This window comes from Trachypithecus francoisi, unplaced genomic scaffold (genome assembly GCF_009764315.1).
Source record: "Trachypithecus francoisi isolate TF-2019V2 unplaced genomic scaffold, Tfra_2.0 Lachesis_group13, whole genome shotgun sequence".
Classification (NCBI taxonomy): Eukaryota; Metazoa; Chordata; class Mammalia; order Primates; family Cercopithecidae; genus Trachypithecus; species Trachypithecus francoisi.
The window spans coordinates 2560902-2573699 of NW_022681458.1; the positions used below are offsets into that span (position 1 = coordinate 2560902).

A 12798-nucleotide genomic window follows, 5' to 3' on the forward strand; every position below is an offset into this window, starting at 1 on the left:
CACTGAATCAGTCACCCAAGACTGAAAGCCGGGCAAGGGGAGCCAGGGGAGCGTCTGTTAGCAGCTATTTTGTTGGTCTCTCGCTACTTATTTCAATGACCTGGTTGAATCATCCGTATCTGGAGTGGGTCTTGGGATAAAGTGTTGGAGGGCAGAGGGTCCACTGAAAGATGTGGATGAAGCTGGAAGAGTTGAAAGTCTTAGGACTGTGATTTTCTGTCCTTGCGATAGTTTGCTGAGAATGATGTTTTCCAGTTTCATCCATGTCCCTACAAAGGACATGAACTCATCCTTTTTTACGGCTGCATAGTATTCCATGGTGTATATGTGCCACATTTTCTTAATCCAGTCTATCATTGATGGACATTTGGTTTAGTTCCAAGTCTTTGCCATTGTGAATAGTGCCACATCACTCATAGGTGAGAACTGAACAATGAGAACACTTGGACGCAGGGTGGGGAACATCACACACCAGGGCCTGTAGTGGGGTAGGGGGAAGGGGGAGGGATAGCCTCAGGAGATACACCTAATGTAAATGACGAGTTAACGGGTGCAGCACACCAACATGGCACATGTATACATATGTAACAAACCTGCACGTTGTGCACGTGTACCTTTGAACTTAAAGCATATATATATATATATATATAAAAGGAAACAAAAAGTCTTGGGGCTACGAGACGAGCCCTGAACTACCCCACCCCTGCTCCCTCCACTGCAGCCCAGGCTGCACCTCCTGCATCCGTCCTGCAGCCCCCCGGGTCCTGCCCGCTTGACAGAGGCTCTCAGACCTTGCAATGTCCTTAGTGAACTTCATGTCCTTCTTGAATTTTTTTAAAGAATTATCTTTACAAAAGTAAAACATGTTCACTGAAGAATTAAGAAAACAGATGAGCAAAACAAGACGCTCTCACTTTCCACTTAGGATACATATTTTTCCTCATTGTTTTTGTGTCTACAAATGTTTTCATTTGTAAATATTACATCACATTGTAATGAGGTCTTCTTGTCTTTCTTTTCCCTTGAAACTATAAAGTGAATTTCTTTCCATGATATAAAACCCCTTATTTTTGGTGATTTATGCACACACACTCATCCCAAACAACCACTGTTTCTGTGGACTTTTGAGCTAAATGTTTACCAGCATCCGTGTTTGTCTCTTTGAATGAGGTTCTAAAATTGAAATCACTCGTGAAAGGAGGTGCAAATGTTGAGGGTTTTATTTATGAGTATGGTGAAGCAGCTGTCTGAAAGTTTCTACTCAGTTGCTGTATAATAGTGTTTATTTCCACACATTTGCTTTTATCAAACAAAGCGTTGTACTTCTCTTATTAGAGAACATCCTGTCACATTTATGGGCGTTTCTTCTTTTGTATTTGCCTGTCCTCGTCCCTGCCTGCTTTACTTACAGGCTGCTCTGTTCTGAAAGCCCTCCTGCCTGTGAAGATCAGCCCCTACGAATCCCACGCAAATGCTTTCCCCACTCACCTGTCTTAATTTTATTGTGTTCTGAAGCACCAAAAGTCCCCCCTTCCCCTCCAAACTGGGGCAGCCACTGCCTTTAGTATTTTTTTTCTTCTGAATTAAAATCTTCCTGAGAAAGGCACAACTCTTAAATTCAATGAGTTTTGGTCAGTATTTACCCCTATGCGATCTACATCCCAGAGAGAAAGTGTATTATCTCCATTGACCAGGAAGGTTCTCGTGTCCTTCCCAATCCACCCTCTGTAGGCCCCCAATCTGCAGAGAACTATTCTGATCTCTACCCCATATTTGGCTGAATTTCGTATTAACAGAGTCATACAGTGTAAACCCTTTTGTATCTGACATCTTTTATGATGTTCTTGACGTTCAACCATCTATAACAGTTCATTCTTTTTTATAGATGAGGAGTATTCCCTTGTATTTTGCAATTGGGGTTTATCCATTTTCCCACTGATTGCACACTAAATTTTAATAACAACATAGCTAAATTCTCAATTATTTCCCTTTATGACTGTTGATGATATTCTTTATATTCCACAATCCTATAGAGATGTCCAGAGTTTTTCCTTAGTACTTTTTTTTAAACTTAAATCTTTACTCCATTTGATGAGTAAAGATTTCAACTTTAATCTCTTCTCTTCAAATGATTAGCAGGTACACTACCATATTGCTCTCTCACTGATTTGAAAAGCCACTTTCATTGTATTTTAAATCCCTGCAGGGGTGGTATTAAAACTCGTCGATAGTTGGTAAGGCACAGACACTGACCAGCCTGCACAACTGCCCATTAAGAGCAGCCGGAGCACACTGATCATGCACATACTGGCTGGGTATCAGCCTGGAGTCAGTACATTTGCTTGGGGCAATTTCTTTACTTTCTATTATTTTGTATTGATCTGGGCCAATATCACGTTGTTTCCATTTCAGAGCCCAGACGACATGTTTTTATTTTCTGGGAGCACAGTTCCTCCCTCATTTCTCTTCTTTTTGACTGCTCTTAAATCTTTATTCTACAAGATGAACTATTTAACGATTTTCACAATTCCCAGGAAGTTCTGTTGGAACTTAGCGTTACATTTAGGTACTTAAAATGTTCTTTTGCTAATTGAGAATTTTTTCCTATTTTCTAACACATATAAAGTGCTTAGCACAACGCTCACCACATACTCAATATGCAACAATTACTTAATTACTGATTGAATGTTACTAATCTGAAAGTTACTGTTATTTGTATATTTTATAATTGGCCAGCTTGCCGATTGTAACCAGTCTAGTTCTACCAATCTATTGGATCTACCAATCCTAGCTTTTAAAATTTGAATCTTTGGTGCTGGTTTCTTTCAATTGTGAGAACACTGGGATTCCTTTGAGTTTGGGACTCTGTCAAATGCCTGTATGTGAAGTCCCAAGCGGATGCTCCCAGGCATTCGGGTTGTCACTCCCCCTTTCTCCTTATACACAGCTCACAGTATAGCGTGTTTGCTTTCGCTGCACACTATCGTACTGAATTCCTCTGCATTGGCTGTGCACCGGTCTCCTTCAGACTGCCCCTCTTACACATAATGCCGGACACAGCCACCCACGCCAAGTTTCTCTTTTCCAAACATGGTGAGTGAGGTTCTTGCACCATCCACCCAACGTCTGCGTGGTGCCTGACGCTGCTGGACTGCCTCTCAGGACTCATGTGAGGTCTAAATGGTACGCGGCAATGGGGCTACTCATTCCTTCTAATAGAAATCTACCTTTGAAAATTACCTCTGCCAAGCAGTAGATCCCAGACTCGCTCACGTGACTTTTTGCTCAGGTACTTCTCTTTGTACGTGAAAAACTAACTTTGGTAGACTTATAGGCAGGTTTTAATATTTTCTTGTGATTGTATGTTTTTGATAATCCTGTCGAATGGTACTGAATCTCATAGAGATGTTAGCTAGCTATACACCGTTTCATTCTTTGACAATTTGATAGTGCACCGTTTCCATCAGCAGCCAAGTCGCCAAAACCCCGTAATTGCTCTCCTTTTCTTCAGCTGTATCGTTTTAAAATCCTCCTTCAAAGTTCAGCCATATCAGAGTAAGCACTTATTACAATGACCAAAGTTTTCTAATTATTCGTTGAGATATTTAAAGAAATGCAAAATTGGCATTTTTATTTTGCTAACTGTATTTTTACCCACACAACTACAGGTTTCCACCCCAAGAATCAAAGGTCGAGAATGCTGTCAAAACGGATCCTTGCTCATCTAAGAGGAATGGCCTACAATCGAAGCCAACGGTCATTTCCGCCAGGTCCGCATCCCCGGGCCCACGCCGTCAGGCCCCACGCACCAGCGCGCGCTGTCAAAGGCGCTTCCTCCCTGGAACGCGGGATTCCGGGGACAGTGTGTGCACCCAAGTTTAAAAGTTGTCACACTCTTGTTGGAAAGATATGGAAACATCACCACCAGGAAGGCGGCCACTGAAGACTCCCGCCCACTCCAGCTGGCAACCAAAGGCGCTTGCGGGAATCTAGGGGCCGACCTTTTAACTCAACACAAGCCCCCCAAGCTCTGCGGCCTTAAAACACCAGCCCGGCCGGTGCGGAGTTCGCGCCACCTCCACGCCTGCCTGGCCCGTGACTCGAGACCCTGGCGGCGGGCCGGGCTCCCTCCGCCTAAGCAGGGACCCGGCGAGCGCATCCCACGACCCTCAGAAACAACTGCAGGCCTGGCCGACCTGCACCCTATGGACACCCAGACGGCCGCGTTCCCGCCGCGGGGTAGGGCGAGGCCAGCGGCGCCTGCGCACTCGGTGACCGGGCCGCCCTGCGCCTCCGTGCGCACGCAGTACCACGTGACCCACTGCCAGTACCCAAGATGGAGGCAACGGCGAGGCCTGGCCAGCTCCCCGCCACAGCCTGCACCCCATTGTGTGCCCTCTAAGCGCGAATTAGGCTCACAGACACGCGGTGCTGACCTCTAGGTAGCCATGCGGGCTACCGAGTGGGACTAGACACGGCTGGGGCCCGTGTTTACGGTCACTACTGGCTCCGGGTCTCTGCGCCTCCTCAACCGCGAAGCACCCAGCGGCTGGCGCCCGGAGCGTCTCTTGGTACGCCCCGCCCCCTAGAATTGGCAGCTCCAGGAGCCAATGAGGTCCAGGATGCGTGCGGGGAGGCGGGCAGGGGTGGACCCTCTCTGCCGCTCACGGGGCGTCCGGCCCCGCGGTTGGGCAGCCGCTGGGCGAGGGGTGGGAGCAGACGGGCCGTGCGCAGGTTTCAGCGGACCAATGGAAAGCCGGCCAGGCGCCCGGGGCGGGCGGGCGGGAGGCGGGGCCGAGCCGTAATTGACGAGCTCTTCATTAGAAACCAGGCGGGAGGGCGGGGCCCACATGGGGAGGTGACGCAAGGCTGCCGCAGCCAATGGTTGCCGAGCCGCCGGCGGGCGGGGCGGGGCCGGGTCGGCTGACGGGCGTGGAGGGTGGCCTATCGCCGCCCGGCTCGACGCTGGAGGGGGGAGAAGCATCATGGTTCAACGTGGGTCAATTTTTTGTGAATGAGGAGGGGAGGTTGTGGGGCCGCCGCCGCGGAGCACCGTCCCCGCCGCCGCCCGAGCCCGAGCCCGAACCCGCGCGCCCGCACGCGCCGCCGCCGCCGCCGCCGCCGCCGCCGCCCGAGCAGCCTCCCAGCCTGGGCCCCCGGCGGCGCCGCGGCCGCGTCCCGGCTGTCGCCGCCCGAGCCCGAGCCCGCGCGCCGGCGGGTGGCGGCGCAGGCTGAGGAGATGCGGCGCGGAGCGCCCGAGCAGGGCTAGAGCCGGCCGCCGCCGCCCGCCGCGGTAAGCGCAGCCCCGGCCCGGCGCCCGCGGGCCATTGTCCGCCGTCCGCCCCGCGCCCCGCGCAGCCTGCAGGCCTCGGAGCCCGCGGCAGGTGGACGCCGCCGGTCCACACCCGCCCCGCGCGCGGCCGTGGGAGGCGGGGGCCAGCGCGGGCCGCGCGCCGTGGGACCCGCCGGTCCCCAGGGCCGCCCGGCCCCTTCTGGACCTTTCCAGCCGCGCCGCGAGGCGGCCTCGCCCGCCGGGGCGGGGGCGCGGGGGTGGGCACGGCAGGCAGCGGCGCCGTCGCCCGGTGCGGGGCCCGCGCCCCCCGAGCAGGTGGGCTCCGGGCCGCCGGGAGTGAGGGCGGGGGCGGGCGGGCGCCGGGGCCGGGCGGGCGCCGTTTATGTAACTTTGTCAAATGCTGTGAGTTTGCAAAAAAACGTCCCTGCCGGGGTCCGCGGCCCCTCGCGTGTCGTCGCGGCTGCGAGCGCCTGGGGGGTCGCGGGAGGGCGGGGGGGCTGCCCGGGACCCCCTCGGCTCAGCCCGCCAGGGCGCCCTCAGGCCGAGACGGGGCCCGGTCCAGCTCGGGGGTGGGATCCGCGTTTCCCCGCGTTGCGAAAACACCCCACGGAATCATAAGCAAATTATCTCGTATTTACATTGAGCGTTGAATTATTTGACACTGTTATAGCAGGAGACCGTGCGTATCAGTTGGAAAGGCCGGGGGTGGAACCCAAGTGTACTCATTTAATGCACATCAAAAATTTGTAATAACTTGAGGCAGCTGATATGAGTGTTTTCTTTATTGCATGTTGTAAATTGACCTGCTGTGACACAATTTTCAAATAAAGCGTTGCAGAAATTAAACTTAAGTTATTTTAAAACTAATGACTTTCTTAACTAAATCCTAATTGCATGACTGTAGAGACCTACCTAATTGCTTGCTGAGAGCAGTTCTGCTTGCTCTCCGTGAGGGAGGAAAGGGCCTATGTAGTCACTTTGCCGCCCGGTTTTTCTCTATTCAGGCTTTTCTGTTTATTCCCACAAATCACTGAAGCAGTTAAGGCCTGGGAGTAAACCTGTAAACAGCCCTGGCCCAGCGCCAGCCCAGCAGGACTGGGGGATACTGGCAGGTTTGCACCTTGACCTGGTTTCACTTTTTCTTTTGTAATATGATCGTGGTTGCCTGGAGTTTTAATTGCTTCTGATAATTCTGTGCATTATTTTCGGGACTGTCCAAAGAAGGCTGGTGTGGTGGTTTCAGGACCCAGCCAGGAAAGGTGGTAGTGGTGACTGGGGAAACGGAGGGTGGAAGGGAGGGAGATCGAATTAAGAAAACTCAGCTGCTTGTACACAAATATACACTACAGCAGTTACAAAGCAACAAAAGTTATTGCAGAATTTTGCAGTAACTATGGCAACACAATTACTCTATTATAATTGGAAATGCAGAATGCCACCCAGTTAGAAGTTTCATCAGAACGGAGTTTTGGATATCAAAAATATGTGAAATTTAATTTTTTTTTCAGGTAGCTCCTGTGAATTCTGAAATTTGTGTTCAATTACCTATTTTTAAGACTGATCGAGCCTTCCCAGATATTCTACTCTCTGGGATCTGTGGCATCTTTCCCCAGAAGAACTCACATTTGTGTGGGAGGGAAGTATTTTCATGCCTTAAAAACACACACCCCAACACATTGTAAGACTTCTATAGCTTTCTGGGTTCTGGGCTTTTATTTTAGAGATCAAATCCCATCCTAAAGAGAGCAGTGATCAATTAGAAAAGAAGCCGGCTGTACTCAGCAGGCAGATGCAACGCTGCCCTCTTTAGGGTTCTTTCTCCTGCAAGGGGAGCTGGCAGCAGGCGTGCCCCCCGGGGAGCCCTGGGCTAAGGGGCGGGGCAGAGGGAAGATGACTGGACTGCACATAGGCCTGGAAGGCCTAGGGACGAAGGACAGATGTGGCCTCGGAGCCCTGAACCAGAGAGAATGTTCTGTGTTCAGCAGCTTCCTAGCCATGCAAAATAAAAATCCCCAAATGCCATGTTCTCGGAGGCCTTGGGGGCTGTTGCTGTAGCAAGATGGACAGAACAACCTGGGACACTGGCCACGTGCGGCTCAGGCAGCCCATCTGGACTCTCTGTGGCCAGAGACCTGGTTGAGAAGGATGCCCTATGGATGTTTACCAGGAGGGCTCTAGTGCTGGAAGTTTCCACACATTGTGGGGTTGCTGCATTTAATTTCGTTATAACTCTTTCCTTTTAACTACTACTGCATATTTATGCCCAGTAATCGACTTCCATTCTCCAGCTTCATTGTGAGGTTTCAATGCAGCGTGAATGGCTTTGAATTCCAATCCTTTGATGTTGGGGGTGGCACCAAAGGAAAGGCGACTTTATGCTGTCTTAATTGCCGGAGCAGAAGAAACATTTCATCACTCCTGTAGAATTCGTCCATACCGTTCTCTATTGAAAACGGCTGGGCTTTCATAGCTCAGAAGCTGCCATGAGTAATATATTAATACCTGATGTAGGGCGCGAAGGAGCCGCAGAGGCCGAGAGAACTGCCGCTGCTGAGAGGCAGCGGGGCGACAGGCTGTGGCCGGGCTTTCCCTCCGAGGCTCAGAATTGATGACTGTAGCCAGGGATGGGGGACATGAAGGGTGAAGGGGCCCAGTGTCCACCTAAACTTGTGGCTGTGGAACCGGGACTGAGCCCCTGCCCCGTTGTTTGCAGCCCCCAGTGTGTCCTGGAATAAGGAGTTGGAAAGGATGGATTTGGAGGGAGTGTTTGTTTTGATCTCAGATGGTCAGCACATGCCCTGCCGTGTGGTGGGTTCTGGGTTTTGGCCTTGACATTAGAGGTGGGTACCGCACCTTCTGGTTCATGTCAGATGATGGGTGCCATGTCGAAAGTGATGCTACCTTTGAACAGACCTTAACTCACTCATAAGCGTTTCTGTGGGAACAAGTGTCACTGAGGTGATTAAGTTCTCTTTATACGGTCAGTTTTCTTCTCTTGGGCTTTTGTCAGTGGGAAGAGTGGGACCTGTTTTGGGGTGGCATGAGGGCTGTGGTGCCTGCAGCCTTAAATGGCCATGTCCCCTTGCTGCGGCCTCGCTGACATGCCTCCTACTCACTTCCTAGAAGGAAGGTCAGGGTCCTACATGTCCCCTTGCTGCGGCCTCGCTGACACACCTCCTACTCACTTCCTCGAAGGAAGGTCGGGGTTCTATATAGATTGCCTGCACTGTGACTCCCAGTATCACTGTCGGGATGAGGATGTCTCCCAGAGCAAGGAGATGATGCCACGAGCAGCTGTCACATGCTCCCATAGCTGATGCCAGATGGGCACCTGCTTGGGGCTCGTGCTGTTTCACGCACTCACCGTGTAGGTGTCAGCACAGCCCTGCAGGTGGGCTCTACCTCTGGAGGAACTGGGGGTAGAATGAAATGGACCATCTGCCTCCCCCGCATCTCCAGTCCCAGAGGCCAGTTCCTCTCCGTGCCTCTGCTTCTGGGCCGGTGGTGACCTTGAAGCTGAAGTTCAGCTTGTCGAGGTGCTGGGGCCAACACAGCCTCTTAGAGAAGAGGACAGTTTGGAGTACCTTTCTAGTTCAGTGTCGTTAGACTTTCTAGTGCTGTGTCGACTGTCCTTGGAGCTGTTACAGGCGTGTTTCACAGGGTCTGGGAAGTAGTTCTGGCTTTCTCTTGCTGTCTTATGTCACGTGTGATGCTGCAGAACTGGAAGACATCGTGTTCTTCTCTTGCAAAGTCCCCAGGACGCCTGAAGGCAGGTGGGGGTGATGGAAGGGAGCCGGTGCTCCAAGTCCACTTCAGCCAGAGCAGCTTTTAGTGTTTGCTGTTCAGTCTGTTGATTACCTTGGAAGATGTTATTGGAAGAAAGCATTTGAGGACCAAGTTAATCTACTCTTACAATACCAACCCAGAAACCTTAAAGAAAATCTTGACAGATTTAATAGGATAAGAGTTTTTAAAAAATCTCTTTGGCAAAGACCCATAAGCCGGGTTAAGAGACAACAAGAGAAAAAATATATAACACGTTATGCCTGTGTGAGCTTAATAGTCAATATATAAAGAGCGTGACAGACCAATAAGGAGAGCATGAGATCACCATTCAAGGTGAGCGGAGCGTATGAATACTGAGTCCTGGCGGCGAGCGAGGAAGCGCTAGCATTACTAATCAATTCGGTGTAAAGGAGATTTCCTGTATGCCTATCATATTGGCGAGTTTGGTGATACTTGTTGCTGGTGATAATAATAATTCCGGTTTTGTAAGGTTTTTGCAGAGTTTAAGTTAATGTATGGAAATTGCCTTGAATAGGGCCTGGCATGGAGTAAGCATGACATAAATGCTGGCTCTTATTTATTATCATTTGCTCTCTGGAGGGACCGATATGTATTATTATATAAAATATAGTAGGGCTGGGCAAGGTGGCTCATGCCTGTAATCCCAGCACTTTGGGAGGCCAAGGTGAGAGGATCACTTGATCCCAGGAGTTCAAGACCAGCCTGGGCAACATGGTGAGACCCCATCTCTACAAAAAATTAAAAAAAAAAGCAGGCACCCGTGGCGTGTGCCTGCAGTCCCCATTACTTGGGAGACTGAGGCAGGAGAATCAGGTGAGCCTGGAAAGTCAAGGTTGTAGTGAGGTGTGATTGTGCCACTGCACTTCAGCCTGAGTGACATAGCGAGACCTGTGCTGTCCCCCCAAATTTATATATATGATGTATAAATATAAAATAGTAATTACTGAATTGCTCTCTAGAAAAGTCTTAGGTGTCAAAATCTTAAATACCATTCCCCTTGTCCCCCCAGTTCTACATTTCGAAATCCATTCTAAGGAAAGAATATAAGTGTGTGGCTATCCAGATGTGTGTGGAGGTCGGGGCTGCATTATTTATAAAAGCAGTACTTGTTAAACCCGCTGGCATTTCTGCACTGTGGCATCCTCCATATGTAGACAGGCAGAAGTGTGCAGTTTAAGAGGGAAAGGCGGGGTCTGGAGCAGTCCCCAGGCCACTCCTTCTGGTTTTAAGTACTTGAGTCTCTAAGGTAACCATCAGAGGTGAGGAAACGGGGTTCACTTTTCTTTTATGCTTAGTGGTATTGTAGAGATGTTTTTGGTAAGCGTGTATTACTTTTTTACAGTAGTAATTTGAAAAAATGTAGATATCTCCATTGGAAAGAAAAGTACTCTAAGTCCTTGGCAAGTTGATAAATATGCTTTGCAATAGAAAAATTTAGGGGCATTTGTTCTTCTGACTCACATGTAAGCTCTTCAAGGTGGGGACTGACCCTCCGGGTCTGGGCGGACTCTGGTACAGCCCGTCCTGCAAACAGTCTCCTGGGTTTCCACCAGCAGCAGGTTTGTACTTCTCATTCCCTTGCTTGAAACCCTGGCATGACTTTCCCATATTCTTAGGATCCTAAGGTCTCGGGGCCCTGGAAGGCCTTCCTGATCCTGACCTCTGTTTTACCAGCGTCATCTGATAGCACTTGCTCTGTTTGTGGAGTTTCAGCTGCCACCTGCTTTGCTTCCTAGCTCTTTCTAAGTCCCCTTTGACCCCAGGGCCTTTGCACACACTGTTCCCCCTTCCTTGGAACGGCCTCCCTTTACCTCCCTCATCTTCGGCCCCTCAATTCATGCTCATCCTCTCATCCTTTGGCCGCCTGTTAAACTTAGCCTAACAGCTTCTTTCCTCCTTTCTAACAGCATCCCGTTGTGCAATTTCAAGAGTACATTGTGACCTTAGTTGTTTAATGCCACCTCTTCTACTAGCTGGGGCTCTGTAGGGTTGAGGGGCCCTGAGGGCCTCATCCCTGCTCTGTACCCTGTGCTTGGCAGTTTAGGTGCTCGTAGAATGAAAGAAAATGAATGAGTGAATGAATGAATGAATGAATAAGTAGCCAAGTGAATGGCACAGTGTGGGCCTTGGGTGGGAGAGCTGGGGTGAGGCCCCCCACCTCTGGCCTGGCTCCTCTGCGGGGTTCTTGCCAGTGCTCTGGAGTTGTTTCCTGACACCCCCTGCCCCCATCTGGGAACTTCTTGGTCCTGATTTTGGAGATTATATGCTCCTAAGGAGATGTCATAAGTGCAAGTGGAGGGGACTCTGTGATGCAGAAAGGAATGGGAGGGAGAAGGGCCTTCGACACAGCTGTCAAGTGGCAAATGCGACTGTTGTGCCAAGGTCAAGGCAGGTGTGTGCGGCTTGTTCTCCAGCCACTTCGCCCAGGGTCCCAGCGCGCGAGGAGGCGAGTGGTGCTTTTATGAAGGAGTTTTTCTCTGCTTGTTTTAAATTAGAATTAATGACATTATTTAATCACTTGTTATTTAGCATCATAATTTTAATGTGATACCTTCATATGTTTGCGTACATAAACATTTTGGAGTCTGCTCTGTTTAAAAACGTGAGTGTTGGGCTTTGTTAGTTTACTGTTGTTTATGAAGTACTCCGTCTGTGTGAGCCAAGTGCTTTTGCTGGATTGATGTTTAAGCTTGAAACAATAAGTCAGTTCTTACGACCTGAAAGTCTGAACCAGCGTTCCAAGCGGGAGTGTTGTTCAGGCAGTGATGGGATTGCATTTTCCCTTGGGAACGGCCCGTCATCTGGTTTATGTGTTGCTATTTGCTGGAGCGGTTCTTTTTTAAACTGAGGAAGAGAAGTTTTTGTGGTATTTCCACTGGCCTCCCTGGTGGTGGGGTTGGGGGTGGAGGGGTGGTGGTGCCTGGGGGCCATGTTCCCTAAGTATTTCTAATTGATTAGTTATTATTTTGCAAATTCTCATTCTACACCCCAGCCCAAGTACTAGGTTTTACATGAGATGAGACTCAGTTGAACACATTCTCTGTGCCAGATGCAGTGGCCGGCCCCGTGACCCCAGGCTTGGTCAGGAAAACTGGCCTCTGCCCACAAGAGGCTTTGGTGTTGGTAGGGACAGAGGAGAAGAAGGAGCTAAACAGGCAGGTGCACACAGGTCACCATCCTGAGCACCAGGGCTGTGGCTGGAGGGCTTGCTTGGTGGGGAGAGCTGTGGTGCAGGAGCCAGGCCCAGATGAGGAGGAGGGAGAGGAGGGTGGGTGGGTGGGAATGGGGTGTGGTCCTTTTTAGCCAGAGCCAGGGTTTCGGGGCCACAGTAGGGTGAAAAGAGCATTGTGGCCACTGAGGTCTCTGAGGCCAGAGTGCGTGAGCCAGCAATGACCCGGGCCAACTGGCAGGCTGCCTGGGTGGGGCAGAGGTGTGGTCTCCACAAAGGACTTCCTTGCTTTTTCATGTATGTGTAGTCTTCTTGCATTTAATGGAGGGTTTGCTTCTGTTCTTTCTGTTTTGTGCATTGGTGCCTGGCTCCAGCTGGGTGATGGACCTGATCTCTCTTGTTCTAACTTGGTCAAGGCAGGCCCATTCGGATGCATCCCCAGGAGGCCTCCAGGTGGCCCATGGCGTGGCTAGGCCTTCCCTGGGGCACCTGCTTGTTGGTGGTGCTATTGTGGGGGCCTCTGCATGAA

General features: G+C 50.5%; 1 protein-coding gene across 8 annotated transcripts in view; it reads left to right on the top strand.

The window, feature by feature from the left end:
• The first annotated feature begins 4323 nt into the window (after window positions 1-4323).
• HDAC4 (histone deacetylase 4) overlaps window positions 4324-12798 on the top strand; it is a 351316-nt gene continuing 342841 nt past the window's right edge. For 2 of the 8 annotated variants that reach the window (XM_033229648.1, XM_033229654.1), the window contains exon 1: window positions 4324-4571. The gene's annotated coding sequence lies outside the window, so the exon portion shown is untranslated. Of the gene's footprint in view, window positions 4572-4942; window positions 5609-12798 lie in introns of those variants that run through there. The other 6 variants (XM_033229649.1, XM_033229656.1, XM_033229652.1 and 3 more) reach the window with 5 other exon arrangements.